This window comes from Nomascus leucogenys, chromosome 7b (assembly GCF_006542625.1).
Source record: "Nomascus leucogenys isolate Asia chromosome 7b, Asia_NLE_v1, whole genome shotgun sequence".
Taxonomy (NCBI): Eukaryota; Metazoa; Chordata; class Mammalia; order Primates; family Hylobatidae; genus Nomascus; species Nomascus leucogenys.
Window position 1 is genome coordinate 38,657,232 of NC_044387.1, and position 19,380 is coordinate 38,676,611.

General features: G+C 34.1%; 1 non-coding gene across 1 annotated transcript; it reads right to left on the bottom strand.

Moving 5' to 3' along the window:
- Positions 1-10,298: 10,298 nt before the first annotated feature.
- Positions 10,299-10,408, bottom strand: LOC115836123. Its single transcript, XR_004031123.1, has one exon. It is a non-coding gene; the product is annotated as a U6 spliceosomal RNA (small nuclear RNA).
- Between the last annotated feature and the right edge of the window lie 8,972 nt (positions 10,409-19,380).

A 19,380-nucleotide genomic window follows, 5' to 3' on the forward strand; every position in this document is an offset into this window, starting at 1 on the left:
TTAACACCCAGATACTGATGTATGTTCACAAACATTAAGACCATTCAGGGAAATTTGATCTCACCAAAATGACTAAATAGGGTACCAATGACAAACCCTGGAGAGAGAGATATGTCTGATGTCTGAAACAGAGAATTCATAATAGCTCTTTTTAGGAATCTTAACAAACTTCAAGAAAACATAAAGAAGCCATTCAAAAATTTATCACAGGAATTTAACAAAGAGATTGAAATAATAAAGCCAAAATTGACAAATGGGATCTAATTAAACTAAAGAGCTTCTGCACAGCAAAAGAAACTACCATCAGAGTGAACAGGCAACCTATAGAATGGGAGAAAATTTTTGTAATCTACTCATCTGACAAAGGGCTAATATCCAGAATCTACAAAGAGCTCAAACAAATTTACAAGAAAAAAACAAACAACCCCATCAAAAAGTGGGCAAAGGATATGAACAGACACTTCTCAAAAGAAGACATTTATGCAGCCAACAGACACATGAAAGAAGCTCATCATCACTGGCCATCAGAGAAATGCAAATCAAAACCACAATGAGATACCGTCTCACACCAGTTAGAATGGCAATCATTAAAAAGTCAGGAAACAACAGCTGCTGGAGAGGATGTGGAGAAATAGGAACATTTTAACACTGTTGGTGGGACTATAAACTAGTTCAACCATTGTGGAAGTCAGTGTGGCGATTCCTCAAGGATCTAGAACTACAAATACCGTTTGACCCAGCCATCCCATTACTGGGTATATACCCAAAGGATTATAAATCATGCTGCTATAAAGACACATGCACACGTATGTTTATTGCGGCACTATTCATAATAGCAAAGACTTGGAACCAACCCAAACGTCCATCAACGATAAATTGGATTAAGAAAATGTGGCACATATACACCATGGAATACTGTGCAGCCCTAAAAAAGGATGGGTTCATGTCCTTTGTAGGGACATGGATGAAGCTGGAAACCATCATTCTTAGCAAACTATTGCAAGGACAGAAAACAAAACACCGCATATTCTCACTCATAGGTGGGAATTGAACAATGAGAACACTTGGACACAGGAAGGGGAACATCACACACTGGTGCCTGTTGTGGGGTGGGGGTAGAGGGGAGAGATAGCATTAGGAGATATACCTAATGTAAATGACATGTTAATGGGAGCAGCACACCAACAAGACACATGTATACATATGTAACCAACCTGCATGTTGTGCACATGTACCCTAGAACTTAAAGTATAATAATAATAATAATAAATCAAACAGAAAGCCTGTAGTTGAAAAATACAGTGGATGAACTGTATGAATTGTGGATGAATTGTGATGTATAAACCACTCATGTCTTTAGGTAAAAAACTAAAAGACAAAATGGTTAAAAATGATAATAACTACAACAATTTGCTGCTCCAGCAGGATACACCCAAGATAAGCAAAATAAGAAGATATAAATTGAAACGTCAAAAAATCAAAATGCATGTGGGAGGATGGAGTTAAAATGTAGAGGTTTTTGGTTTTGTTTACATGCTTATTTTCTTTGTAATGAAAGTTGTTATCTGTTTAAAATACTTTGGTATAAATGTAAGCTTTTTTTTCACTTTTATTTTAGATGCAGGGGGTACATGAGTACATTTGTTACATGGGAATATGGTATAATGTTGAGGTTTGGAGTACAAATCCTGTCACCCAGGTAGTGAGCATAGTACCCGATAGGTAGTCTTTTAACCAAGCCCTCCCTCCTTCCACGCTCTAGGAGTCTGCAGTGTCTATTGTACTCATATTTATATCCATGTGTGCTCAATGTTTAACTCTCACTTATAAGTGAGAACATATGGTATTTGGTTTTCTGTTCTTGCATTAATTTGCTTAGGATTTTGGCCTGCAGCTCCATCTATGTTGCTGCAAAGAATATGATCTCATTCTTCTTTATGGCTGCATATGAATCTTAAAATTCATGTGGAAAAGTAAAACAAAACAAAATAAAGAAACCCTTAGATAGCAAAAGCAATCTTAAGCAAAAAGAACAAAGCTAGAGACAGCATATTACCTAATTTTAAAATATACTACAAAGCTATAAAACAACGTGTTATTTGGTGTAAAAACAGACACATAGACCAATGGGACAGAGTAGAGAACACAGAAATACATCCATGCATTTACAGCTCACTAACTTTTGACAAAGGTGCCCAAAGCACATATTGGCAAGAGGACAGTTTCTTCCACAAATGGTGTTGGAAAAACTGGATATCCACATGGATAAAAATTAAACTAGACCCCTATTTCTTACCATATGTGAAAATCAAATAAAAATGAATTAAATGGTTTAATGTAAAGCCTGAAACTATGAAACCACCAGAAGAAAACCTAAGGGAAACACTTCATAAAACTGGGATGTGCAAGTATATTTTGAATAAGACCTCAAAAACACAGGCATCAAAAACAAAAGTGGAAAAATTGAATTACATCAAATTAAGAAGCTCTGCATAACAAAAGAAAAAATTAACAGAGTGAAGACACAACCTATGGAATGGAAAAAAATATTTGCCTACTATACATCTGATAAGGCATTAATATCCAAATATATATAAAGAGCTCAAATAACTCAATAACAAGAACACAAATAACCAGATTTTAAAAATGAGCAAAGGACCTCGATAGAAACTTCCCAAAATGAGACATACAAATGACCAATATGCATATGTAAAGATACTCCACATCACTAATTATCAGAGAAATGCAAATTAAATCCAAAATGAGATAGCACCCTTTACCTGTTAGAATGATTTTTCTCAAAAAGGCAAAAGATAGCTAATAGCAACCATGAAAAGAAAAGAGAAAACTTGCATGCTGTTAGTGGGAATGAAAATTAATACAGCCATTATGGAAAATGGTATGGAGCTTCCTCAAAATACTGAAAATAGGACTGCCAGAAGATATAGCAATCCCATTACAGAGTATATATTTAAAGAAATTGAAATCAGTATGTCAAGGAGTTAACTGGATTTCCATGTTCATTACCGTGTTACTCATAGTAGCCAAGATAGGTAATCAAATTAAGTATCTATCAACAAATAAATGGATAAAGGAAATGTATTATACATACACAATTGAATACTATTCAGCCTTAAAGAAGAAAAAAGGTCTGTCATTTATGACAATGTGGATGAACATGGGAGACACTGTGTTGAGTGACATGAGACAGGCACAGAAAGGCAAATATCACATGGTCTCATTTATATGAGCAGTGTAAAAAAGTTGAACTCACATAAGTATAGAGTAGAATGGTGGTTACTAGGAGTTGGGGGAGGGGAAGGAGACTGATGAGATGTGGGCCAAAATACAAAAAATTTCAGTGCTATAGGAGGAATAAATTCAGGAGACATATTGTACAATATGGTGACTATAGTTAATAAAAATGTATTGTATTTTTGAAAATTGCTAAGAAAATAGATTTTAAGTGGTCTCACCACAAAAATAAGTATGTGAGAAAATGCATCTCAATTAGCTCGATTTTGCTATTTCACAGTGTATATATTTCAAAACAACATGTACACAATAAATACATATAATCTGCATTTGTCGATTACAATTTTAAAAATAAATTATACATTGTTATTACATCACAAATTTTATTAATGGTTATATCGCTGCATACATATTTACCAAATAAAAGCTTTAACTGAGAAGCAGGGGTTTTTTGGCAAGTGTTAATATTGTTAATCGATAAATATATCCAGTAGATATTCATTCAATAATACCATTTTTTTGATGTGAATATTGTGATGCCTTCTAGTTGAATAGCTCATTTGTTATGTAGCCTTTTTAATTCAAATGATGAGGTGAAAAAGAAAAAAAGCACACAAAATAAAAAATATAAATAAAAATGAAAATTATGTTGAAGATATAGGCTGCTCAGAGAGTTCTCCCTTTCTCACTCTGTTGTGATATATGTTTAATTGTACTTTCTTAAGTTTTTCTGACTTAGTTTTTGATATTTTTCTAATGTGACTGGAATGTATGTTTAATTTTATGTAGATGTTTGAAAGAATCCAAGCAACGCATTTCTGTCTTGTTCAGGACACTGAGTTAATCTTACAATATTATAATAAATATATTTCCAAGCTGTTACTGGGGTTACCATTAATGTTAGACATACATTCTATTTCCCTCTTGGAGAGACAGCATACACAATATATAAAATTGTTCATAATGTAACATATATAAGTTTCATAAACACAAAGACTATTCAAGAGTAAGTTCAAATAAATGATGATATAATCAATCTTCTAATCAATTGTCTAAAAGTTTTATTTAAAAATTAATTATCCAATGATTAAAATGATTTATAAGGAAGTTATCCAGATATGTTGCAATCCTAGAATCACAACTGTCTATAGTAGGGACTGATGGCATTTTCTTATTAAATGCCAATTTTAACCAGCTTATTAGTCTTGATATTTTAATAAGGATTGGCTTTTTATAATGAATGTGGGACTCTTTAATCCCACACATAATTAGTTCATTCTGATATGTTCTACAGATTGTCAAAAATCATAGAATATCTCCAAGAGCAACTTCTAAGAGGTTTCCTTTTCCATTATTTTGGAAGTAACTAAAATAAACTTAATAAAATTACTCATATCTCAAATATTTTCTCTTACAACTAGTGTATATATGATTTTCCATATCCCAAATTCATTTAAAAAATGTATGTCTATATACACTTTAGTTTATAGGTATTCTAAGAGTTGGGAATTCTGATTTAAAAATTTTTTTCAAGAGAGAAAGAAACAAACTGTAAAATTTTTCATTCTTTAAATCCTTCCCTCCTTCTTCCATTCCCTCATCTAAAAATATTGAATAAAATCCATGGGATACAACATATTTATTATGGTTTAAATGGAAGATTATTGCTGTAATCTTTTAATTAAAGACAAAGAAACATGGTTAACATATTCGTCCTATCCATATGGTTTATATATCAAGTTTTGCATTTATGTTCCACATAAATTTCTACCATGAGTCTTCCCTCACAGTATACAAAATGATATAGTAATCAATAGTATAAGCCATTAGACTTCCAACTGAGGTGTGAGTATCTCTAGGAATAACACAAGCTGTCAAAAAGTTAACTAAGCAGAGAATTTGAGGGAATTCAATTTCTCGGTATTCAACTTTCATATATATTATATTCTGCCATGTTTCTAAAATACCAACTAACTTATCAGCAACTGAAAAATGGGGAAATTATCTTGAATGAAGTGAACATATGTTGGAATATGAACTATTTTCTATAGTAAAGAGAGCCAGATTATCATAAATTAAACTAAAAATCTTTAGCAGAAAAGGAGAAAGCTTGGCTACTGCCCAGAGAGAATCCTTATTTTCTTTCTTTAAAACAAAATAAAATAAAATGAATGCCTGTAACAGATTATCCTTAAAGGTGCACATCTCTAGCCTTGGAATATTTCTAGGCTCCTAGCTTGTTAATACTTCTTCTAGTGCTTAGAAGCTCAGTTACATCTGCATTATCTCAGGGTCCGCAAGCTAGTATTTCTACTTAATTTTTCATTTTGGAGGGCACATTTTTTTCTATCCCTGTAGGAAATCTATAGCTATAGTGAGCTTCCTGCCTTGGCTAATGGAGTTACTTCTCAAACTTCTCAGTGTTTTTGTTATTGTTGCCCTTGCTAATTTGTGTGTGTGTGTGTGTGTGTGTGTATTTATTTCTGAGTTGTACTAGGTTCAAGTGGATTGGTTCAACCTTATTTTTCCAATAAGCCCTGATTATTTTAAGATTTTTGAGAACTCAGAATTCACATAGAATACATATACTCTGTTATAGGATTATCAAAATTATTCTGTTAATTGTTCTCAAATTGTTTTGCACCTAAGGTGGCCCAGAAGATCGTATGCTTCCCTTTTTCCAAGTATCTTTCCCCAATCTGCTACCTTACCACTTAACAAGGGAAATGAACAACCCACATCTATCCTGAATTATCTTTTGGTGTTTTTAACTGATATTAAAATACAGTTGAAACAAACTTGCAGTCAATCTGAAATACTGGTGTCAGCGATGGTACTATATGTCATAGAATAGCACATGACATGCAAGAAAGTGTTGGTGCGCTGAGCATGGCAATGACAGAGGATTTGTCTTATAGATATAGGAAACTACTGGTTCTTCAAATAATCCCCAGTCAATAATTAATTTCTGCGATGACAGCCAGCAAATGTTCTCAGTGATAAAAATTTTTATTTAAATGCTTGCCTAGGAATTCAAGTAGAGAAGAATTTAACAATATTGAGCAACTATGTTCAATTTTGTATTAGTTATGGTCCAGGCAGAAATCTGAAAAAATAATTCTAAAAGTAAGGATTATTAATTAGTAAAAGGAGATTGACTACGTAAAGGGACATCGAAAACACTAAGAAATGCAAGGATTACAAATGTAGGGAACACTAAGAAATGCAAGGATTACAAATGTAGGGAACACTAAGACATGCAAGGATTACAAATGTAGGGGACAGCCACTAGCTCTAGCTCTGACAAAGAGTACAATGGAGTGGAATAAATTTGGAAGAGGCCCCATCAAGTCTAAGATTCAGAGCTCATTGGAGAAGGAGAGGCTTCAGTCACTGAATAACAGATAATTTTTGCACTAGGGTGCTAGGAGAATTCTCTGGAGCGAGGGCAACATTGGGTCACCTGCTGCTCTTGGCAAGGTACCTGGCCACCTGAGAGCTACAGAACTTGCTGGGAAACTGTGTACTTGGTTGCTACCAAACATATTTTGTTGAGCAAGTACAGTCTAAGAACAACTTAGAAGACAGAAGAGGACTGTGACTATAATTGCTCTAAAAAATACTTGCAGATAGAAAAAGTGCAACCTAAATATACAAATACTAAACAAACATCCTGGTAGATCGGAGCACTGACTGCAGGAAAGAGGCTAAGAAGTACACATAGTTGTTTTATATAAAACACGTTTAGGGAAGATATTTTTCCTTTATAAAATGAAAGCATTTTGCTTAAATGAGTATTTTATAATTATAAAACTACAAAATATAAAACATAAAGTATATAAATTAGTGTTTCAAAATTATAATTCATTTTGACCTTTTGACTTCTAAATGGCCAGTACAGATACTATTTTATGGAATTTATTTAGAAATTTTATTATTCATTATTACTATATATAATATATGGTCATATAATTTTATAGTTATATACCTATATTTATAGATATAATTGTACATCTAAATATGTATATATACACACATATACACATACTCTTATTTTATAGGCTCTGAAATATTCTGTGGTAAAGACAATGTTTAAACTCATTAACCTGACTTTTATTACTTTATTACATTATTATATTTTTATATTTTATTTATATATTTATATTATTTATTTATATTTATTTATATTTTATTTTTGTATTTTATATTACTTATATTATTTATATTTTTATTACATTACTTTTAATGGCAAAAACTGCAATTACTTTTGCACCAACCTAATAAATAATTATAAATGTATTTGGGGAAACATTGTCGGGGGAGGAACAGTGCTACAAGAGGCAGTCTAGCTTATTTATGAAACATTATCTCTACTGTGGTATGTTTAGACAATATCTAAATGCGTAGTAAGTACACGCTACCTGATAGAATGCTAGGTAAAACAATGTGGTCACTTGACAATTTAGTCTTCCTTAGCCTTTTTCAAAAATGCATTGTTAAATTAGAAATTTTACATGAAAAAATGTTCTAGGCTGCATGAAACAATTTTGGTTGTTTGGAAATTATACTATATTATAACTTCTTCAATATCAAGTTTATTTTTAGACAATATTGTCCTAAGACCAATTACCTGGGCCAGAGTTATAAAAGTTCAAAATCACAATTCTTTTGCAATTATTTATGATATTTTTTCATTTCCACTTGAAGATTCCTTTATTATGATGTTAGGAACATCACTACTGTCAGTTCCACTATTTAAAATTTTCCTAACATAGTGAAGAAGCCTGAATTTTCAAAGAATATCTCTAAATGGAATAATTCACCACAAATTGCATATGTTACTGTTTGGTCTCAATTTCTACCTGATAAAGGCTCATGAAGTTTTCTATAAGAAGTTTTGGGTAAATGGAGAGGTCTTACAGTCAAACAACTTGTATTATAAACCTAGTCTTACATCTAATAGCTATTTGAATTAGGGAATTAATATAAGCTCTTTGTTCTCATTTTTTCTCAGTTATAAAATGGAAAATCATTTTTAGATAGGAAATTAAATGGCATAAATCCTGGAGTCAACAAAAGTGAGCTATATTTAACTTTCTATGCCAAAAAACACTCTTAATAACATTACATTACATGAATAAAAAAGACATAATTCATTAATTTAGCAAATAATTGTTGACTGTCTATTATTCCAGACACTATGCAAATCCTGCACTTTATTCAGTCAGGTGGGTCCCTGGTTAGGTGCTCTCCTATATGAGGTTCCATACCTGTGAATTAGAAATTTTATAATCACATGGAAAATGGTGTTGGGTGAACATTTGTGGGCTGAAATTGTAAACCCTGAGCCAGAATAGATATCTATCTCATGAGAAAAAAATGTTAAACCTTTCAGGTGGAAAATTCCCAATGAATTCAACTTATTAACAAGCTTTTTTTTTGTCTACTCAATTAATAATGCCATATTAGCTACTCAGCATTTGTCTTTGTTGCTAAGTGGCTAGGTATTGAGAAGTACAATTAACTTCACAAGTGGGAGTCCATTCTTCCAGCCTATATCTAATCTCCATCTCTGCTACTGTGGCCACACCACTAACGTGCTTTTCGTGCCAGTTGTTGGGTAGGCCAATGGTAATGGTTAAGAAAATCTATACTCTACCAGCAGAATATTAATAGAGGAAAATGTCTAGCAAGGGTAAAGGAAGTAAGCTGGAGGAATCTTCGGATGGCAATGCATATCTGCCAACTGTGAAAGGAGTGAATAAGGAAAGGAGGAGTGGAGAGTCACTGCCTTATACTGAAGTGTAGCTTCTAGAAGATTGTGTCCATGCTAAAATGGTGCCCATGTGGTCGGCTGAAAAAGTGCCCCAAGGATATCAGGTCCTAGTTACCAGGGCCTAAGAATATAATTTTGTTGGTAAAATATAAGATTAAATTAGGGATTTTAAGATAAAGGTATTATCTTGTATAATGAAATTAGTAAGTATCTTCCTGAGAAAGAGGAGGAGGGAGATTTCACACAGACAGAAAAAGGAGAAGACACACATACAAGAGGAGAAAGCAAATGACCAATGAGACTGAGATTGGAGTGATGCAGCCAGAAGTGTCAAGAAATGCTGCAGTCACCAGAAGCTAGAATAAGCAAGGGACGGATTCTTTCCTAGAGCCTCTGGAGGAAGAATGGCTCTGATGACTTCTTGATATCAGCCCAGTGTGACTTATTTCAGACTTCTTCATCTAACATCTATTAGAATGAATTTCAATGGTTTTAAGCCACTCTCGTTTTGATCATTGTTACAGCAGCCCTAGGAAACCAATGCAGTTCTCAAGCCAAAGTTGTGCAGTAGAGGAAGTCAGCCTAATACAGGAATAGGTCAGGCATTGCCTGGAAGCCTCCTGGAGGAATTGTGGCTTTGGCACAAATGCAGTGGTGGATGAAGGATAGCAGCAGAAGCCATGAGTCAACTGTCCTCCCCAATGTCAGAGATAGAAGGAATAGATTTATAGCCACCAAAAAGAGGTAAACTTTTCATTTATCTTGCAGCTTATTATGTGTAGAATATCCCACTATAAATGCAAAAAACGCCAATTTTTTCCAAGTCAAATGTGACATTTGTGAAATTTGCCCAAGTGCCAGGCCAAGCAGCAAGCTCCAATCAAAGTGAAATAAAAATAGTGTATTGACAACTTCTCTGAGCAAAAATAATATGAAAAAACATATTAAATATCTATTATGTAAAAATACAGAAAGGAAATTATATAACTAAAAAAGAAAAGAGAAAGCATGATAAAAGTTTGAAAATATTTAGAACCTTACAATTATTGATAAGAATATTTCATATAAAAATTACAGGTTGCATCTGAAGTGGAAACTAGAGGATAATTGACACATAGTTGAAGAATGACCAGTAGACCATAATTTAAAGCGTCAAATTTTAAAAAGTTGAGTTCACAGAAAGTTGAATAAAGAAAAAAAGACAAAAATAATGAAGAAGAATAGTATCAAATCTATAAATTTCTTCGAGCAGTATGGCCATTTTCTTGAAAATATTGAACACTTCATGAATTTGCGAGGAGGCATCCTTGCACAGACACCATGCTAATCTTCTCTGTACCATTCCAATTTTAGCATGTGTGCTGCCAAAGTGAGTACAAATCCATTTTTATAAAAGAAAAAATTCACAACTTAGAATTATAAGTAAAAATTAGCATTATAGGACTATATCATTAAAGAAAAGTATACAATGTTTCCAATGGGAGGTGAAGTTTTAAAGTTGTAATTGGATTTGTAATTTGTAAATGGAAAATTACAAAGATAACCATATGAAATTATTTCCATAGTGGATATATTATAAATAAACCAACAAACTGTGTATTTTTTATAACTCTGGAGGCATGCTTGACATATATCTGTTTTATGAGTTTTCATTTCAATGCAGGTATGCACTTATGCATTCTACTTACAAACTAATTTTATTACATTTTGTTTATCTAACCTTGAAAAAAATATCAACTCTGGAGCAGTAACTTTCATTTATAAGTCTAGTTGAGTTTTGCTGCTAAAGGCCAAATGCTAATTTTTCCCAAGCAATTATGAGTTGGTGTCAGAGACCTGTCATGAACAGTAGGTGAGCAGATGACAGGGCAATTGTGACACGCTTGTCAAATTAATCATTGGGAAGAAATGTTAGTACGCTCTGTTTAACACCATTTTATAATGTATAAAATTATTACATACCACATAATTTACATTGCTGGTTACACACCTTATTACATGCTATTAATATAACACTGAATCAGTGCTGTTATTCTGTTTATGAACATGCTTACATAGTTTCTCTTGATAATTAATGAGAACATTTTCATTAGCTAAACTAAGGAACTAAGGTTTTTCAATTAGACAAAGTATATGTTTCAAGATGGCTTATAATAAAGAAGTTTTATTACTCTTAGAGGCACAAAGGACAGAAATTCTTCACTGCCTGTATTCTTGGGCAGAGATAGATTTTAGGGGCTGCCACAGAATGAATTATAATTACGTAAATACATAATATAATAATTATATATGCTATTTTGACTAAGATAACAATACTTAAGTAATTTTTACAGGAATAGCTTTTATGATTCTTTTGCAATAAAGAAATATTTCCATTACTATGGGTAGTTATAATGAAAAAATATGCTTTAAAGGTTCTGAACAGATAGATCATAGTTATAACATGATTGAAATTTTTTTATATAATTGCTTTTATATAGGACCGAAAGTTTATAAACAATATTGTTTTTGAAGTAATTTTATCCAGCCAACAAATAGAGTCCTGATCTGAAAATGGAAGTAAGTAAAATTAACATATAATAAAGAAATGTTTGCTATAGTATAAAATTATGGATAAATATCTGATACATGCCTAGATAACAGATGAAGTCCAATAAACCTTGCCTTCTTCCACAAAATTTATCTTTATGGCTAATCATTAAGAGTTTGCAAACCAGTCTGTGAAAATATAAATAATAACAATATATTTTCTGTTCTGAAGAAATGACAATTTTTCCCATCATTTCTAATAATCTGTTTCACTAATTTCTAAAAGGTCTGTTGAGTGTGTGTTACATATAAATGTATATTTGTATATAATGTAGTTTAGGGGTTATCTAATGTAACTCACCTGATTGGATGGTACATGGCTTGAAAACACCATCAGTTACAACTCTCCTTCACTGAATTCTGAATAGATGTTTATACTAATTAAGATATAGCTTATTTATTTAAGGAGTGCTAACATGTCACATATATTCATAGAATGTATACATTTACTTAATAAATATCACAGGTTCCTCTGTCATGTAGTGATATTTGAATCTAAGAGGACTATTAGGATTTGATGAAAAGAAGTAAACAAATATTCAGATCAATATGTCCTTCCAAAGGGAAGGCACATGAGATGAAAATATGTCATGATGCCATGTTGCCAAGGAAATCAACTAAAAGCATAAAAAGCTGGAGGGCACTGTCAAAATAACCAGTTAGTCAAGTCAGGGCATTTGCCAGTTGCATTTGTATCTTATGCAACTAATTCAGAAAAAAAAAAAAGTTCAGTCTTGAAGGCCTGTAGAGGCATAATCATAATAATGATCTATTAACCATTAATACTGAGATAATATTTAAAATTCAAAATAATTTTTCCAAAGTCATAAAGGATTTACACCTGCCAGGCTATTTTCCTAAACCATTTTATACTCCTAACTGCATTATATAATTACTCCAGTTTCTCTATCTTCTTGCCAGCATACAGTGTTTTCCCTAGTCCTTATTTTAACCATTGTAAGTGTGTGTTCTCACGTGGTGGAAAGGATGAATGAGCTCTCTGGTGTCTCTTTTATAAGGGAATTACCCTGATTTAGGAGAACTTCATCTTCATGACCTAATCACCTCCTGAAGGGTCCCAGCTCCTACTACCATCACCTTGAGGGTTAAGATTTTTAACATACAAATTTTGGGGAGACAAAGGGATTCAGAAAACAGAGGTTCTTTATTGAATAGGTCTTCTGAAAATATTTTCTACCAGTCAGTGGCTTATCTTTTTATTCTTTTGACATTGCCTTTCATGGAGAAAATGTTTTTCATTTTAATCAAGTTGAGCTTATCAAATCATGTGTTCACGGATTGTGCCTTTGGTGTTACATCCAAAAAATCATAAAACCCAAAGTCATGGAGATTTTTTCCTATATTATATTCAAGAAATTTTAACATGTTATGTTTACATTAAGTCTGTGCTCCATTTTGAGTCAATTTTGTAAGTGGTGTAAGGTCTGTATGTGGGTTCATATGTTTAATATGTGGACATCTAGTTGTCTTGTGGCATCCTTGTCTATGTGGACATCCTTGTCTATGTGGACATCTAGATGTCTAGTGGCATCCTTGTCTTGTGCTGTTTTTTAAGTGGAATGCGTCCAGCTTTTGCTCCTTTGGCATGATGTTGGCTGTGTTTTTTTTATATATGGCTCTTACTATTTTCAGGTATGTTCTTTCAATACCTAGTTTATTGAGAGTTTTTAACATGAAGCATATGGAATTTTATCAAAAGACTTCTCTGCATCTATTGAGATAACTGTGTGTTTTTTGTTTAGTTCTGTTTAAGTGATGAATCACATTTATTGATTTGTGTATGTTGAACCAACCATGCATTCCAGGGATGAATCCTACTTGATAATGGTTAATTAGGTTTTTGATGTGCTGCTAGATACGTTTTGCTAGTATTTCTTTCAGGATTTTTGCATCGATGTTCATCAAAGATATTGGCCTTGTGTGTGTGTGTGTGTGTGTGTGTGTGTGTGTGTGTGTGTGTGTGTGTTTCTTTAAACCTATTGTGTCTCTGCCAGGTTTTGATATCAGGATGATGCTGGCCTCATAAAATGAGTTAGGGAGGGTCCCTCCTTTTTAATTTTTGGAAAAGTTTCAGTAGAAATAGTACAAATTCTTTTTTTTTTTTGTATAGCTAATAGAATTCAGCTGTGAATCCATCTGGTCCTGAACTTATTTTGGTTGGTAGGCTATGTATTACCGCCTCAATTTCAGAGTTCATTATCAATTTGTTCAAGGATTCAATTTTTTCCTGATTCAGTATTGAGAGGGTGTATATATTCAGAGACTTATTTATTTCTTCTAGATTTTCTAGTTTATATGCATACAGGTGTTTATAATATTCTCTGATGGTTGTATTTCTGTGGGGTTAGTGGTAATATGCTCCTTATTGTTTCTGATTGTGTTTATTTAAATCTCTCTTTCTCTTGTTTGTTAGTCTAGCTAGCAGTCTATCTTCCCCGACCCCCCACACCCCCCCCAAAAAAAAACAGCTGCTGGTTCCATGGATCTTTTAAATGTTTTTTTTTTTTTTTTTTTTTTGTGTGTGTGTGTGTGTGTCTGTCACCTTCAGTTCAGCTCTGATTTTGATTATTTCTTGTCTTTTTACACCTTTGGGATGTGTTTGCTCTTGGTTCTCCAATTCTTTTAGTTGTAATGTTAGATTGTTAACTTGAGATCTTTCTTTCTTTTTTTTTTTTTTTTTTTTGAGATGGAGTGTCACTCCTGTCGCACAGGCTGGAGTGCAGTGGCAATCTCAGCTCACTGCAACCTCTGTCATTCCTGTAATCCAAGCCCTTTGGGAGGCTGAGGCAGGCGGATCATGAGGTCAGGGGTCAAGACCAGCCTGACCAACATGGTGAAAACCCGTCTCTACTAAAAATACAAAAATTAGCTGGATGTGGTGGCGCATGCCTGTAATCCCAGCTACTCAGGAGGCTGAGGCAGGAGAATCATTTGAACCCAGGAGGTGGAGGGGAGCAGAGATCGCGCCATTGCACTCAAGCTTGGGTGACAGAGTGAGACTCTGTCTCAAAAAAAAGAAAAGAAAAAATATTTGAGATCTTTCTAACTTTTTGATGTGGGCAAATAATTAGTGCTATAAATTTCTCTCTCAACAATGCCTTAGCTGTGTCCTAGAGATTCTGACAAGTGTATTTTTGTTCTCATTAGTTTCAAGGAACTCGATTTCTGCCTTAATTTCATTATTTTTCCAAAAGTCATTCCAAAGCATGTTATTCCATTTCCATGTAATTGTATGGTTTTGAGTGCATTTCTTAGTCTTTAGATCTAATTTAATTTTGCTGTGGGTCAAGAAGCTGTTATGATTTCAGTTATTTTGCATTTATTTAGTAGTATTTTATTTTAGATTATGTGATTGATTTTAGAGTAAGTGTCACATGACAATGAAAAGAATGTGTATTCTGTTGTTTTGAGGTTGAGAGTTCTGCAGATTTCTACCAGGTCCATTTGATCTAGTGCTCAGTTTAGGTCCTGAATATCTTTGTTAATTTTCTGTCTCAATGATCTGTCTAATACTGTCAGTGGGATAGTAAAGACTCCACTATTATTGTTAAAGGTCTATAAGAACCTGCTTTATAAATCTAGTTGCTCCTGTATTGCATGCATATCTACTTAGGATGGTTAGCTCTTGTTGAATTGAATGCTTTACCATTATGCAATGCCCTTTTTTTTTTTTTAATCTTTGCTGGGATAACTTCTGTGTTGTCAGAAACTAGGATTCTAACCCCTGCTTTTTGGTAGTTTAAATTTGCTTGATAGATTTTCCTTCATCCTTTTATTTTGAGCCTTTTGTGTGCCATTGCATGTGAGATGGGTCTCTTGAGGACCACATACTGATGCATCTTGGTTCTTTATCTAGTTTTCCACTCTGTGTCTTTTCATTGGGCCATTTAGCCCATTTACATTTAATGTCAGTATTGATATGTGTGGATTTGATCCTGTCATCATTGTTTTAGCTGGTTATTGTGCAGACTTGTTTATGTGGTTGCTTTAGAGTGTCATTGGTCTCAGTACTTCAGTGTGTTTTTGTAGTAGCTGGTAACAATCCTTTCTTTTCATATTTCGTGCTTCCTTCTGGAGCTCTGGTAAGGTTGGTCTGGTGGTAATGAGTTCCCTCAGCATTTGCTTATCTGGAAATAATCTTATTTTTCCTTTGCATATGAAGCTTAATTTGGCCAGATATGAAATTCAGGGTTGAAATTTCTTTTTTTTTAAGAATGTAGAATGTTGCCTTCCTATCTCTTTTTGATTGTAGGATATTCATTGGGAGGTCTGCAGTTAGTCTGTGGGCTTCCCTTTGTAGATGATTTGGCCTTTCTCTTTAGCTGCTCTTAAAATACTTTTTTTTTTCATGTCTGCCTTGTAGAATCTGATGATTATGTGTCTTGGGGATGATGTTCTTGTGGAGTATCTTACCAGGGTTCTCTACATTTTCTGAATTTGAATGTTGGCCTGTCTAGCTTGGTTGGAGGAGTTACAATGGATGATATTGTGAAACATGTTTCCCAAATTAGTTCCATTATCCCCATCTTTTTCAGTTACTCCAATCAGTCATGGATTTGGTCTCTTTACACAATCCCATATTTGTCATAAGTTTTGTTAATTCAGGTTCATTCTTTCTTGTCTATTCTTGTCTGCCTGTCTTATTTCATACAGTCTTCAGGCTCTGAGATTGTTTCATCCATTTAGTCTGTTCTGCTGTTAATACTTGTGATTGCATTATAAAATTCTTTCAGTGTGTTTTTCAGCTCTGTCAGGTTGGTTACATTCTTCTCTACACTGGCTATTTTGTCTGTCAGTTCCTGCAATGTTTTATCCTGATTTTTAGTTTCCTTGCATTGGGTTACAACATGCTCCTTTAGCTCAGTGGAGTTTTCTTGTATACGTATTTTGAATTCTATGTCTTTTCAGCCATGTCAGCTTCAGTTCAGTTCTGAATTCTTGCTGGAGAGGTGATGTGGTCAGTTGGAGGAAAGAGGGCACTCTGGCTTTTTGGGTTTTCAGCATTCTTGCACTGATCCTTTCTAATTTTTGTGAGCTTAGCTACCTTAAATCTTGAGGTTGCTGACCTTTTTTTCTTTTTCTTTAATAGTCAGGACACTATTCTCTAGGGCTGCCGTGATTTTCTTGGGGGACCCTCCAGTTCCTAGTCACCTTGAATTTTCCAGCACCTGGAGGTATCACCAGTAAAGGCAGCAAAGCAGCAAAGATAGCAGCCTGCCTCTTTCCTCTGGGAGCTTTGTCCCAGGCAGTTACAGATCTGTTGTCGACCTGAACGCACCTGGAAGAAAGAGGTGGCTGAAGACTCCAGATAGGAGGTCTCACCCATTCAGAAGGAACAGGATTGGGGACCCACTTAAAGAAGCATTCTGGGCCGGGAGCGGTGGCTCACGCCTGTAATCCCAGAACTTTCGGAGGCCAAGGCGGGCAAATCACGAGGTCAGGAGATCGAGACCATCTTGGCTAACGTGGTGAAACCTCATCTCCACTAAAAATACAAAAAAAAAAAATTAGCCTGGCGTGGTGGTGGGCGCCTGTAGTCCCAGCTACTGGGGAGGCTGAGGCAGGAAAATGGCGGGAACCCGGGAAGTGGAGCTTGCAGTGAGCCAAGATTGCGCCACTGCACTCCAGCCTGGGCAACAGAGTGAAATTCTGTCTCAAAAAACAAAAACAAAAAAAACAAAACAAAACAGAAAAAGCAAGCATTCTGGCCACACTTTCATAGAGCAGCTGTGCTGTGCTGGGATACTGCTTCTGCCTTCAGTTTGCTTGGGCACTCCAATGCATGGGGGCTGGAAGGGCTAAGTCACCCAAGCAGCAAAGATAGCAGCTCACCCTTCCCTCTAGGAACTCTGTCCCACGAAGTTTTCAAATCTCTATCAGCCAGGAAGCACTGGTAGGGATGGGGATGCCCTGGTTGAGAGGTTCCACCCAGTGAGGAGGGACCAATCAGGGACCAACTTACAGAAGCAGTCTGGCCAAGTTCTGGTAGAGCAGCTGGGATGGGCTGGGGGGTCCCGTCTGCCTCCTGGTTGGTTTCTATGTATTATTTTAACAGGCATGCCATTAAAATAGCTACTTTTCATCAATATGTTTCTTGCAGGCAACATATGATTGGGTCTTTTTTCGTGATCCACTTTGACAGTCTTTTAATTGGTGCACAACCATTGATGTTCAAAAAAATTACGGATATGTTGGGGTTAATATGTATCGTGTTAGGTAACATTTTCTAATTGTTGCTCTGATTTTTTGTTTCTGTAGTGTCTCCCACTCTTGTTCTTCCTTTTGTAGCTTTAATTGAGCATTATTATGATTCTATGTTTTCTCCTTTATCAGCATTTTATTACTTAAAAAATTGTTAGTGGATGCCATAGTTTGTAGTATACATTTATGACAAATTCAAATTATTTCCAAACAGCACTATAACACCTCCTAGCTAGTGCTAGTTCTTCTAGCTCCTTTTAATAACAAAATAATCCTAATTCCTCTTATCCATCTCTTGTATCATTCCTGTAATTCATTTTCATTATATATAACCATACATAAGCAGAGAAATAGACAAAATAATACATAATCAGACACATTGTTTTTCATCGTGGTCTTTCACTGGCGTTTCCTAATGAGTACTGACAGAGAACATCTTTCCAAGGAAAACTTGCCATCTGTATATCTTCCTCCCTGAAATGCTTGTTCATGTCTTTGGTCCATTTTATGATTGGAATGTTTGTTTGTTTTTTCCCAAATTCAGTTTTGAGAGTTCTTTATATATTTTCAATACTTGTCTTTTGTCCAAAATATGTGTTGGAAATATCATTTCAAGTGTAAATCTTGTCTTTTTAGCCTTTTCACATAAACTTTCACAGATGAAGGTATTTTCATTTTTCATGAAGTGAAATTTATTATTTTTATTGTCCTTTTGATGGCAAGTCTAAGAACATTTGGCATAACACTGGATTCCAAAGATTTTCTATTTTTACGTGTGTTAAAATTTTATGTTTACGATCACTTCTATTATTCACTCTGAGCTAATTTTTTATCATAAGTTATGACATTTAGGTAAAGATTTTTATTTTTATTTTTATTTATTTTTTGTTTATGAATGTCTAATTGCTATAGCTGAAAAGACTACTCTTCCTCTATTAAATTCCTTATTTATATTTTTTTCAAAAAGTAGTGGAATGTAGTTGTATGGATCAATTTCTAGCCTTTTCAATTTTGTTTTATTGTTCTATTTGTCTATTTCTTTTCCAGTATTACATAGTTCTATTATTGAAGCTATATAGTAAGCCTTATTATTTGGTAGATTTATTTCTTCCACTCCATTTTTTTATTGTCATGACTGATTTAGCTTTCTAAGCCCTATATGTTTCTATATAAATTTTAGAGTAGACTTAAGTCCACACAAATTCTTGGTAATATTTTGGTAGGAATTTTATTAAATCTGCAGATCAACTTAGGAAAATTGATATATTTACTATGTTGAGCTTCACTATTCATGTATGTAGTGGCTCTCCATTTGTTCATATCTTATTTGATTCCTTTTGTTATTTTGTTATTAGCATACTGGGCCTGTGCATGTTTTGTTAAGTATGTAAGTGACATGGTTTCATTCTGTGTGGCTAACCAAATCTCATCACAATTTGTAATCCCCATGTGTCAGGAGAGGGACCTAGTAGGGGGTAATTGGATCACAGGGGCAGTTTCCCCCAATGCTGTTCTTGTGATAGCGAGTGAGTTCTCAC